Source organism: Galeopterus variegatus, unplaced genomic scaffold (assembly GCF_000696425.1).
Source record: "Galeopterus variegatus unplaced genomic scaffold, G_variegatus-3.0.2 Scaffold2532, whole genome shotgun sequence".
Lineage (NCBI taxonomy): Eukaryota > Metazoa > Chordata > Mammalia > Dermoptera > Cynocephalidae > Galeopterus > Galeopterus variegatus.
The window spans coordinates 241,598-252,724 of NW_007728643.1; the positions used below are offsets into that span (position 1 = coordinate 241,598).

At 46.1% G+C, this 11,127-nt stretch overlaps 1 long non-coding RNA gene across 1 annotated transcript in view; it reads left to right on the plus strand.

The window, feature by feature from the left end:
• Nucleotides 1–583: 583 nt before the first annotated feature.
• LOC103598216 overlaps nucleotides 584–11,127 on the plus strand; it is a 23,228-nt gene continuing 12,684 nt past the window's right edge. Inside the window, exon 1 of the long non-coding RNA XR_551183.1 lies at nucleotides 584–886. This is a non-coding gene — a long non-coding RNA (uncharacterized LOC103598216). The remainder of the gene's footprint in view (nucleotides 887–11,127) is intronic.

Genomic DNA, 11,127 nt, shown 5'->3' on the forward strand with positions numbered 1-11,127 from the left:
CACTGTGTCTTGGGGTAATTTGTTACATTGCAACAGATAGGTAGTTCAATGATCTTCCCAGCCTGATGGGTAGGAGGATAGTATGAAATAAAGAATGCCCTAGAAGAGAGTGGAAGAGGCAGACTTGGAGGTCAGGTGTGATGAAGGACCCCCTCTCCCTATGATTTAGGAGGGAAAGAGCAGAAGCTGGAAGTCGTAAGCTTTTCTGAGCCCTCCCCGGACAGGCTCTGACTACTACCTTACACAGAACAGAGTTCCTCCCTGAGCTCCGGGATCTTCCTTGCAGGATGGCTGCCAGTTTTCCCAGTGAGACACCAAGACTCACAGAGGTCTACATAGTAATTCGATGACAGGCGCAGAGCTGAGAGGGGAGAAGAGGGGAGAAGCCTAAGTACCTCGGCCTTTCTCAGGGCAAGGAGTGGGGTGGCAGGGCTTGAGGAAGGTGTGGTGGAGCTGGGGGAGGTGTGGGAGGGAGACAGAGCAGAACTGCCGGGAGACCAGCCAGGCCCGGGAAGGGGCTTCTCCTCCGTCAGAGGGCAGCCAGGTCCCCGAGCCCGGGAGACTCCCCACGTGTCTAACAAGGTCTGGCTCACTCTTTAGCCTTTTAAGGTAAAAACTCAGGGATGTACCCAAGCCATCTGTGTTTACTAGAAGAGGCCATTTTTCCATCCTTCTGACGTCCAGGAAAGGCTCTGAGAAGCAGCAGAGCGTGCCCCTGCCCGCAGCTCCTGTCTGCAGGCCCAGCCTGGCTCCTGCGCCCCCACCCAAGAGATGAGAAGTGCGCTTTGTAAGTTGCTCTGGAGAAGACAGACGTAGGTCCCCTCCCGGGTCCTCGGAGTCCTGGAGACACCTGGATACGATGAGTGCAGTCGGAGCCACTTCCTTTGTAAGTGAAAATGCTGTCCCCAAGACTAACTGGGCATATCTGTGCTTGTCTTTTCTAGAAATCAACAAACCATATAAGAAATCTTTAATTAAAGGATATGTTAATGAAAGGTTAAAAACTCAGCTAAGTTATTGCCTCATTTCCAAATTGTTTTAGGGTACAAAGAAATCTTTGACTTAGGCATCTAGTAAACAAAACAAATAAACCTAAAGATTTGGGGTTTTTTCTTTTTTTGTTTTAATCTAACTTCTCAATATACATTGTAGTTGATTTTCATGACTCTTTATCTGTTCCTCTTCCCCCCTTCCTCTCTCCCCTCCCCGCCTAAATCATATCTGTTCACTTGTCTTAAAGAGTTCAAGGAATCGTTGTGCAGGTTGTGTCTTCTTCCCTCCACTAAAGATTTGTTTTTGATAAAAAAATAAAGCTGGGTTAGTTTATTAATACTGTTTTTTCTAACTGTAATCATAAAGTTTATTGATCATATCATACTTGACAGATACGTATTTGTATGTATTTTGCAATTTGCAGAATAACGCCTCACCTAACCTTCACACCACCTCTGTACAGCAGTGGGGAAGGGGCTTTGTCCCCTACACAGAGAAGGGGACTGGCATGCTGGGAAGCAGGGTGGTGGTTTGGACGGGATGGGTTTGGAATCAGAGAAGCTCTTCCACACACTGGCCCCCTCAGCCTGTCTCTTCATCTTTACAACTGGCACGATAACAGTATCTGCTTCAACAAGAGAGCTGTAAAGTTCTTCTCATAGTGCTTAGAACACAATAAGTACTCAGCAAGCAAATGATGCCCATGTGCTGCTGCTCTCCTTGTTGCTGTTGTTATTTTAGTCCGTGCTGTAAGCTGTGAGGATTAGAGGCAAAGTTGGTAAAAATGCTCAACACAGTGCCCAGAACAGAGAAGGTGTTAATTTTGAAGAGGTAAAGCTGGGATTGTAAATCGTGTGATTCTAATTCCTAAATAATTTAGCCTCCTTCTGCATCCTCATTACCTGGGAGTGAGATCAGTGAGACACATCTCTTAGCTTTGAGAATAAATAGACCAAAAATTTATTATTTTTTTTTTAAAAAGGAACAAAGGGGGGAAAGAAAGAAGTGGGGGAGGAAGGAAGGAAGGAAGGAAGGAAGGAAGGAAGGAAGGAAGGAAGGAAGGAAGGAAGGAAGGAAGGAAAAGAGAAAGAAAGAGAAACATTTTACTGTCTGCTATAAATGCCTGGCTTTACCCATGTCTTTGAAGATTCCACACATTTCCCCACGTGAGTCCTGGGTGAAGCAGGGATCATGAGTCTGTAATATTTCAATGTCTCCCTGTCCTCATTCAAGCCCTCCCTAAGTGGCTCCTGCCTACCTTCCTAGTCACAGTTCCTCTGAGAAAATGTCCCCTCCACCCACAGCTCACTCCTCACCTTCCGTGAAACTCAGCTGCTCTTCCACACCTCCACCCCTTTGCCCATGCTGTGGCCTCTGCCTGGAATGCCTTCCCCATCTTCCCCCAGTGAAAATCCACCCACTTCTCAAGCTCTGTGAGGAGATTGTCTTTCCCATTAGACCACAGCTGGGGACATCTTTGAGGATGGGGCAGTGTCTCCTGTTCCCTTAGCACCCAGCTGGGGTCTGGCACTGAGGAGAGGCTCAGTGTGTGTTTGTGGAGCAAATCAGTGTGGGAATGAAGCAGGTCTTTAGTGACAGAGTGGGGGCGGGGCAGCAGCCCTCCTCCCCCGGGCCCGCTGCCCTGGAGGGCGCACCTGCCAGGTGGAAGGTGTCTGGAGGCAGCACATAACACTGGTCCTCTGACTTGCTCGTCTCCCAAATGCCAGGATGATGGAAAAAGTGGTTCTTCCCCTGCTAATCACAAATCATGCAGGTGTTGCTGATTTTTCTCTAAAAGGATTATTAAGAGGGAGGGAACCTCTATCTATGGCCATGTAGAGAGAGCATCACACATTTCAAGATAGATCATTTTAGAGAGGAAAAAAGGCTTTCCTGTAGCTGGCCTGGCTTTGTCCGCAGCTGTCTCTCACCAGGTCCTAGAAACACTGCCACAGTGGTAAGAGGGCGGCTGCAGGTGCAGGAAAAGGCGATGACACACGTTGGCTCTGATGGCAACATGCTGGGAGTCCAGACAGGAAGCACCGGGGGATAGCCACTCCCCAGGACACCTGCCTCTCACGCCACCATCCTCACCTGTACTCTTGGTGGCCTTCCCTGGCCAGAGTCCCCGTTTCCTGTTTGGTCAATTTTGGATTAATGAAAACAAACTCTAAAGATCATGGAGGATTCAATGGGACCATAAGCTCCATGAGGACAGGTACTTTGTGACCGTGGAGGATTGCTGCTTTCCTGCCCCTCAGTCAATATTGGCTGGAGGTATGAATGAACAAGTCACATCAGCCCAAGGCCCACAGCAAGCAACACTGACATTAATTCCTGTTTCACTATCAGGAAAAGTCTAACCCAATGACCTTTGAGCATTTACCCCAATGGGCTCAATGCTGTGAGCAACACAGGAGTGAAAATGACGTGAGCGCTTCTGCAAGCTGTAGTATGATCTGAACACAAAGTAGAATGAGGGCTGGCTGGGTAGCTCAGTTGTTAGAGTGCAGTGTTATAATACCACTGTCAAGGGTTCAGATTGCTGAACCAGCCAGCCACACACACACGCACACGCACGCACGTGCACACACACACACACACACACACAGAGGAATGAGGTAGGAGGACTGGCAAAAGAAGGCTACAGAGGCTGGCTTGAGCAGGGGTGGGAGCTGGTGAATCCAGCAGAGAAAAGAGATCAGTGAAGGAAAGGGCCTTTCTGGAGGAGGCTAATGCCAGTCAGGAAAGACAGTGTCAGGAGAAATCATGGGGTACACTTGGATTCAGACCAAGGGATCCAGGATTGCCCAGGCGCCCTTACACAGGAAAAATCAGACTGTCTTAATGACCAGGCCTGTACCCAAAGCCTCCAAGTGGAGTTTTCTGGAGCTTTTTCTTAATCTCTTAAGCCCAGACTCAAATCTTGGGATCCTACAACCAGCCAGTCAGTCACATGGGATGACAGTACTTAGCCTGAGAGGAGAGAGGGAGGGGCTGGATCTTCTCCCTGCAGGCTGGTTCCCTCCTGCTTCTTTCACTAGGAGGACAAAGCAGGGAGCCGCACTCCCGTGAGTGATCCCCCTGTCATGTTTACTAGTTTATCTCTGTCTCAGAATCTGACCAATCAATGAACAACTCATCCACACACTGAGAAAGAAAGGAGTGAGGCTGAGCCCTCTATTCCCTCCGTGGCTACGGGTGGGTGGGACTGGTCTTACTGTTTTCCGACTTCATGCCTTTACATCCAGTGTTCTCTGCCTGAAATTTCCTTCCCCTCCGTTTTGCTAACACACACGCATCCTTCAAGACTCAGCCCAGGATCACCTCCTCGGGGATGGCCTCCCCGAGGGCTCTGTGTCAGCTGCTGCCACAGACATAAGCACAGGGTCGTACTGTGCCCACACACAGCACTTGCCACATTGCTTTGTCATTGTCATTGTCAGGATACTTATCTGAGACCCTCAAGCATCAGTGGGCTCCTTAAGGATGGAGAACATGCCCTCTTTTTCTTTATTAATCTAGCATAGGGGCTACTGCTCAGAGAATGAATGTGGAAAAGGGAGAGAAGGGAGGAGTATTTTCCATCAATGGCAAGTGCTACTCTAGGTAATAGGAGGTCTCTGTCACGTGTGCTGGGTAAACATCTTGTGCATCTTGTGGAAAAGAAACCCAAATGGAAAAGAGCTGGATGCAATGCTAAATTCCCCCATAATTCAAAGCTAAACTCCCCAGAAAGGCGAGGTCTGAAGTTAGGGCCCCCCTGACAGCTTTTCTGCTTGCTATTCTTTCTCTCTCTCCCTCTCCCCCTCCATCTCTCACCAACACGCACAGAGTCACAGGTATCCGCATGTATCCATATGCCCCCCATAATGAGAACCCCTCCCCTTGCTACTACTTCACCCCTTAGCACGCCCTCTCAGATGTGACCTCCCTGGAGCAGCGCGGCCGTCCTGCTCTGAGCAGCGGCGAGTCTTACCCTGGCCTCCTGCATGGGCCAGTTGGATGAGCTAGAAGGACCTTGAATGAAAGTCAGAAGACTGAGTTTATATCTGGAATCTATTGAGATTCAAGATTGAGAACCTTGAAATAAATTACCCAACCTTTCAAGCCAAAACAGGAGTTTCTGGGAATGTCAGAACTTGTCACTTGTTGAATGTCTGTGTCTACTGTAGACCGTAAGCTCCCTGAGCCAAGGCCACTTCAGAACCTAGCCGTGTGCCTGGTACATGATCAGTGCTCAGATTAATAGATAAGTGAATGTCCTCCTCCAAATTCAAGCTACTATGTTCAGTGGCATCAAAGCCCTAGTGGAGGAACTGTGGTGTTGTCACAGAGGCCTTCCAGGTCTGAACCTGAGTCATCTGCTGCTGCCGTGTGCACAGCATGTTATGGATCACAAAGAGTTTGGATCTTCACGAGGCCTCACGAAGGATTGATTTATCCCTCATTAATGCTAGGTTCATTGAAGGCAAAATTTTAATGATTTCTCTATCCCAGGTCCCAGTCCTTGCTCTGGTACATGACAAATGCTCAGTAAGTATCTGTTCATTTGTTCATACAGAAACAGAGTAATGATCTGATGCTCAGAGAAGTGGCTTGCTCCAGTCCCACAGCATATTAGTGACAGAGCCAGTGCTGTGTTCAGGCCTTTCTGCTTCCTGCCATACTACATCAAGTATTGTCCAATTTCATGCATGAGGCTGTGAGGGAGATTCAGAGGCAGTGACCTGAACACCCTGCCCTATTGGCCCCTATGCCCATCCAAGGACCTGAGGATAGGATTCTGCCCTGTGCTGCCAGGGCTCCAGCTGGGACTAATGCAGTGGCTGACTACAGGTGTCCTTGGGCGTATCTGAGCTTGAAAGGTGTCTGCCTCCAGGTGCAAAGAATATAAACTATGGTTAACAGTTGTGGATGGAATCATGTCCCCAGAAAGGTATGTTGTAGTCCTAATCCCCAGCACCTGTGAATGAGACCTTATTCAGAATGGGATCTTTGCAGTTGTTATCAAGTTAAGATCAGGTCATACTGGACTAGGATAGGCCCTAAATTCAAGGACTGGTATCTTTATAAGAAAGCCACGTGACAACTGACGTAGGGACAGGAGTGATGCATCTAAAAGCCGAGGACACCGTGGATTGCTGGGAGAGCCTGAAGCCAGGAAGAAGCAGGATTCTTCCTCCTAGAGCTTTCAGAAGGAGCATAGCCCGGTTGCCACCTTGGTTTTGGACTTTTAGCCTCTGGAACTGTGAGAAAATAAACTGATATTGTTTTAAGCCACCCAGTTTGTGTTAGTTTGTAACAGCAGCCATGGAAATTAATACAGTAGCAAAAGCCCGAAGCAAGATATTTCTCTGCAATACAGGTAAGAGGAAGAGACCTGGGAAAGAGCTTCAGGAAAGGAAATACACGGAGTTGGAGACATAACTCAAGAGTTAATACTTGAAGGCCCAAAGAGCCCTGTTCCATACAGTCTTAGAAGGTTTATCAACACAATCAAATGATATTAGCAGAAAATTGTGTGCGTGTGTGTATGTGTAATTTATTTTTACAAAATTAGAGAGCAGTGTTCTTTTCAGAATAGGACAGTCGTCTGATTTGTTCATAATTTGGGAAAAGTTAATCCAATCAATCAGTCAGCAAGCCTGGTCCCTGGTTCAGGCATACAGAGACATAGGCTATTTGAGGTCCCTGCCTGAGGGGGACTCACAATTTGAGTTGGGCTCACATACAATGTATAACTGAAATCCCTGGGGCCTTGGAGAAGCAGGGCATGGGAGTATCTCTGTCCATGGTGTGGGAAGCCGGTCAAGAAGGTTAACAGAGGAGGTGTTAATCTGAGCTGAGTCAAGGAGTAGAAATGCACCGTAGGGCTGCTTAAATACAACCAAGGTGGCAACAGTGAAAGAGCTCCAGGAAAGAAGGACACACACATGCAAAACTCAGAGCCTGGCCCACTAAGGGACTAATGTGTCCTTCGACTTGGCTGGACCCAGCAAAAAAGAAGGAGGCAGATAAGATTTATTGATTACCTATTTAGCACATGTGAATTTCTCACTATACCTATTCAAGTGTGTAAGAAATGCAACTTGTGTTTCTGTAAGCACCCTATTTTCTATTCTAAGCACATTCTGCTCGAGGGCAGAAATCCTAATGTCATCAGTTTAGAATTTTTTCCAACAAGTCAGGGTCTTCTCCCTCCCAAAATTGCATTTCAGTTTCCAATGTCACACCTAAGTTCTGGTAGGGGGAGGAGTGTTGGAATGGAGGAGCTGTTGCGTGGTGTCGAGGCACTGGGGAGAGGGTCAGGGGAGGCACATCTGTGTCTCACATCTCATCCTTGCAGCAGCATCAATTGCTTAAGTAGCCCATGCAGAACCGGCCGCTCCTGTCCCCTCACCCAGCTTCGAGGCCCCCAGATCTGCCCAATCTCAATATCTACTGCTCTCAGCAACATGGATGTGATAGTTTGTAACTGTTTCAACTTGGCTAAGCTAGCACTAAATTTCCCAGAATTCACTTCCTGTACAGTTTCAGGTTGGAATTGTTCAGAAGATTTTATGCAAGATTTAGAGGTAAAGCCGCAGCTTTCTCTTACGGCTGGTTAGATGAGGTTGGGTGACAGTTGCGGATAAGTGGCATATTCCAGCGTGTTCTCATTCTCCCTTGTTTGTCTACCTGCACACATCTCAGAAAGCTTGGTTAGAGACTTTTCTCTGATCCTTCCACTGCCCCATCCTGACCTTTATTTCCCCAACTCCTCCCACGATCATAAAAGTTTCTATAATAAACGCCCTAGTCCATAATAGTCACAATGGTTCTCCTTCCTTTTGATTGAACCCTGACTGATACAATGAGAAAATATCCACCCTTCTATGTAGGCTCTCTCTAGCATGGTTGCTAATCACCCCCAATATCCATTCTATCCTGATACCTGTTCATTTTAGCCCCCGTACCTATAAGTTTTGGCTGGTCTCATGGCCATGCAGCTAAGAATTACTATCCAGCTAGGGATGACCATGTAACAAAGTGCTGGCCAGTAGGACGTGAGAAGAAGCAGTTGATGAAACATCTGGTCATGCCCTGAAAAGGAAGCAGCTTGCCTCCTTTTTCCTCTTTCCCTTCCAGCTCACTGAAACACAGATGAGGCAGATGAGAGTTAATTAAAGCCAGGGAGACCAAACCAACACTCTAGGGGATAGCGGAGTAACAGGAAAGGAAGCACCAGGGCCCCTGATGACTCGTGAAGCAGAGCCACCTTCCTCCCCAGACCACCTACCAGTTGCAACTTTTATATAAGAGAAATAAACCTTCTATCTTTTTCAACCCACTGTTGTTTGGGACTCGATTAAAGAAGGTGAGCAAATATCCTGTTATTCGTCCCATACCGCCATCTTCAATCCACTCATCAACAATGAAGTGGGGAAAGAGCCTTGCAGAGCTCACTGTGTCCCAAAACAATGAGCCAGGCATTGGGAAGAGGCTCCCAAGGCCCTCTTCTTTGGATGTCAGAATCAAACCCATCTGGGGACTCTTTCACCCTCTGCCTCATACCTGCAAGGGGAACAGGGTGGCCCTTGTACCAAAGATTCACTTCTCCCCAACTTAACAAGCATCATCCCTGGGTCCTCAGTTATTTAAGGCATAACCTTCATGCCCTGATCAATCCAGGTTTCATCTTCTGTGCAGACTGCTTGACGCTAGGAGCTTCAAACATCTACTTCAAAATCCTGAAACAAACTTTCTGAAATCAGTATTTCAGCCATGGGCAGTGTGTCTAGAACATGCTTGCATGTCCAGGAAGCCAGCCCTGGAACTGGGTTAGAATCCAGTCTGTGGCATTTGCAAATTCTGTGACCTTGGGCTAAGTCATAAATCTTTTCTCAGCTTCAGTTTTCCTATCTATAAAATAAAAAATAACTCCTATATCATAGGTGCACTTGTTTCTTGGGGGCAGCAATTAATACTTGACACCATCGTCCCCAACACCTATGATATGCAAAGAGCATTACACCAAGCATGGCTTATCTCCTCCATGACCCAGCCGTGAGAACCAATGTCCTCATTGTGAAATGGACATAATACAACCCAGACAAATGAAATGACTTGCTCAAATTTACACAGGCAGGAAGTACTGGAACAGAATTTGATGGGAAACTCATGCTTATTCAGCTGCACTCCTCTGCACAGAAAGGTGGGCTGGTGGCAGGTGTCGGAGGAACACTGGCCAAAGGCTAAGTGACGAGTGACCTTGAAAGTCAGGCTAAGGAAATGGACTTTGGTTTCTCTTTTGATTTTTATTTTACTTTTATTTGTTTGGTGTTGTAGAATTTTGATGATTGCTTTTCTTTTTTTTTTTCTCTGAAAGTGACCTAGATTATATTCATGCTTAAAATAATCTTTTAATGCTTAAAAGATTATTTATTATTTTTATGTATTAGGCAGAAATCTAATCATTAAATAACACAAATGTCAAAATCATGTTTCCTTTCATAATAAAAAAAGATCAAGACAGAAGCAAAGAGAACTTTTCAAAAGACACACATTTGAAATATCTTTGTATTTCTACACAAGTAATTATTGTATCACACTGATTATTTTAGTGATTTAACTATAAATATTGGGATATTTTCTTCTGCGTAATAAATGAACATTGGAAAAGGAATCTTGCCATTGAAAACCTGTGATTTTTACAATTATACATAAATGTTATTTAAATGTTTTGAATGTTTTTCTGTTGAACTAGAGCTATATTTTTTTTCTCAAATACCACCAGCATGATTTATTTGTCTTCTGCAGATTTAAAGGTGAGAGTAAGAGGAAGTCCTGGAAGCAGACTGTATTAGTTTTCTGTTGCTACTATAACAAAGTACCACAAACTTAGTGACTTAAAACACTAATTTACTCTTTTATAGTTCTGGAGGTCAGAAGTCCAAACTCTGTTCCACTGGGCTAAAGTCAAGGTATCAGCAGGGCTGGTTCCTTCCAGAGGTTCCATTCCCATACCTTTTTGAGTTCCTCGTAGATTTGTGTTTCTTGGTTAGCAGCTGCTTTCTCTGTCTGCACAGCACATCACTCCCGTCTCTAATTCTGTCATCCCATTCCTTCTCCTTTGACTCTAACTCCTTCTGTGTCCCTCTCATAAGGACCATTATGATTACATCTGGCCCACCAGATCGTTCACCACAATCTTCCCTGAATATCATATTCAAAGTCTCCCTTACTATATCAGGTAATATATTCACAGGTTCTGGGGATTAGGACGTGATCATCTTTGGGGGAGGCCATTAGGATGAATGGAGATCAAGGATGTGAGGGCTGTGTTACTACAGATAACGAAGGAAAAGCCAGGATTTGTAGACCAGAGAGACCTGGTCAGGACTGGTTACATAATTGTGAGGCCCAGTACAAAGTGAAAATGCGGGCCTCTCGTTCAAAATTATCAAGAATTCCAAGAAGGCAATAGCGGAGCGTTTGCTTTTCTGAGTTCAGGCTCTTTTGAGTTCTGTACAGGTTTCATGTCCAAGAAGCCAGCCCTGGAACTGGGCTAGAATCCAGTCTGTGACCTTGGGCAAAGTCATAAACTTTTTCTCAGCCTCAGTTTTCCTTTCTGTAAAATGAAAAATAACTGCTGTATTATAGGTGTATTTGTTTATAGGAAACTAAATACTGCTGTAATAAAAAAAACTTTCTGGCTTAAAATAATAGAAATTCATTCTCTCACAGTTCTGAAGCCAAAAGTTCAAAATCAAGGTGTTGGCAAGATTGGTTCCTTCTGGCGCCTCTGAGGGAGAATCTGTCCCATGTCGCTGTCCTAGCTTCTGATGACAGCTTGCAATCTTTGGTGTTCCTTGGTTTGTAGATTTATCACTCAAGTCTCTGCCTCCATCTTTTTTTTTTTTTTCCCTTTTTTTTTTTTTTTTCGTGTCCGGCAATGGATCGTAACCCTCAGTGTCGTGCCCGTACCGGACCGGGACCGGCAACGGGATCGCAACCCTCGGTGCTGCGTCTGCACCTCGCTCAGCCAGTGAGCGGGAACCGGTCTGTATGTGGGATCCGAACCCTCAGCGGGAGTGCAGCTGCGCTCCCAAACGGCGCACTGTAGCAGTGCACCACCGGGCCGGCCCTCTG